The following is a 2001-nucleotide window of genomic DNA, read 5'->3' as shown; positions in this document are numbered from 1 at the left end:
CCTTCTTCACGAATAAAGACCCATGTGATTATGTTGAGTCCCTGAATAATCCAGGATAATTTTTCCATCTCAATCATATCTGCAATGTCCTTTTTGTCATGTAAGGTAATACATTTGCAAGTTCTGGAGAGTAAGACCCTAACATCTCTTGGAAGGGGGTGGAGCGGGAATCAGGACCCGGACATCTCTGCACATCTGTGGGGGGAAGTCTTACTTTATTCTGCCTACCACAACGACCAGAGCTCAAAGTCCCCTCCTGAGCCACCTTCAGCCAACGACACAGCGACACAAAAGGGGCACAGGAACTCCATCAGTGTAGGAGACCATCACAAGGGCTGGGCCTTGTCTTACCTATGGACCTGTGGCTAGGCCAAGACCTCCTTCCCAGCGTCCTCCTAACGCACAAATGAATGGGTCCCCAGGGAAGCCATCAACCCACTCACCAAATGTGCAAGGAAGTGAGTTGCCATCTCAGAATAGCTCTGAAGGTGCAAGAGCAGAGTGTGTGAAGGCAGGACAGGACTTGGAAGATGATTTTGACAAAGGGAATGTGTTCATCAGTGTGGCAGCCATGCTTCCAGGCATGGGGGAGGCAAAGCACAGATGTCGCGAGTTCCCATTCTCTGCTTGTGTGGAGAGTGGCCTCCTGCTATGTGTGCCTGGGGGTCAGGTGGGGGAGAGAGAGGGGTGGTGGGACATGTGCAGTGTGGCTCATATTTCATGTTTTCATTTCCCAGAGGCATCAGGAGTCACTGTGTGCCAGGCACTGAGTTTGGGACAGAGGAGCAGAAAGAGAGACAGGGTGCTCAGAGCCCAGCTAAGGGACACAGGTGACTGCAGTTAGGGAGGTGGGACTGAGATGGGGTGGCTGGGAAGGGGAAGAATGAACCTGAGCTGAGGATGGAAGTAGCGGCCCCCGCATGCCTAAGTGGGGCGTTGGCATGACCAGAGCACTGGAGGGGACTGCTTGATGGGGAGTAGGGGATAGCTCAGTGTCAGGGGGCAGCATCGCTGTGAGGAGTCCAGACAGGGCAGCAGCATTAAAATCTCTTAAGAGTCGGGGCGCCTGGGTGGCTCAGTCCATTGGGCATCTGACTCTTGATTTCAGCTCAGGTCGTGGTCTTGGGGTCCTGGGATCAAGCCCCGCATGAGGCTCGGCACTCAGCAGGGAGTCAGCTTGAGATCCTCTCTCTCCCTCTCCCCCCCTCCCCCAACCCAGCTCTCTCTCTCTCTCTCTCTGAAATAAATAAATAAAATATTTTAAAAAAATTCTCTAATGGTCAGTACTTCTGGCTACTGACCTGCAGGGTGTTCTCAGAAAGCCCCTTGCTTAGGGTCATGTTGATATAGGTCCCTGCACCTAAATTGACTTGAGGACTAAAGGAGAGAAATGTGTAAAGGGCCACTGTCCCCGGCTCCAGCCCAGTGCACTTGCATCTTATTAAAGTAGAGCTTCCAAGCACACCTCAGGCTTGCATTTTTTTTCTCAGTCCCTTGGGCTTTATCTGGGTCCCTTTGGGGGTCCCCTCCATGAAGACAAAGACCTCGTCCACTGCAGGGGCTCCATAGACACGCATTGAATGAATAAACACACTCATGCTTGATGTATTATTTTTTTTTTTTCTTCACGTCAGACGGGTAATGTGCCCAGGTCGTAACAAGGTTTGAGGGAGGCACATGTCACACAACGGCGTGAACACCCAATCATCACGCTTATGAACTACAAAAGGATCACTTGATGTATTTTTTAATGTGTCTCTTCTGTTTTATAAGAAGCTTCTGTCAAAGATGCCAAAACCACATCTATTAAGTATTTGGTTGAAGCAAAGCTGAGCATTAGGGTCAATAGGATCAATGGCAGTGAGGAAGAAAAATCCTTGGAACTTGAGGTCAGAGTAACCAGGTGGGAAGTTTGGCTCCCTACTTACCTGGATGACAAGTTCCTTGAGCACAGAGTATTCCTGGTGCCTAGGACAGGGAGAAGCACTGAGAGTTTGAAGA

At 50.2% G+C, this 2001-nt stretch overlaps 1 non-coding gene across 1 annotated transcript; it reads right to left on the bottom strand.

Moving 5' to 3' along the window:
- Positions 1 to 1628: 1628 nt before the first annotated feature.
- On the bottom strand, positions 1629 to 1732 carry LOC118015489. Its single transcript, XR_004680655.1, has one exon. It is a non-coding gene; the product is annotated as a small nucleolar RNA U13 (small nucleolar RNA).
- Positions 1733 to 2001: the final 269 nt, after the last annotated feature.

This window comes from Mirounga leonina, unplaced genomic scaffold (genome assembly GCF_011800145.1).
Source record: "Mirounga leonina isolate KUSES-001 unplaced genomic scaffold, KU_Mleo_1.0 Mir_165, whole genome shotgun sequence".
Classification (NCBI taxonomy): Eukaryota; Metazoa; Chordata; class Mammalia; order Carnivora; family Phocidae; genus Mirounga; species Mirounga leonina.
Note: the sequence above shows the minus strand (reverse complement) of the source record. Positions and strands in the feature narration are given on the sequence as shown.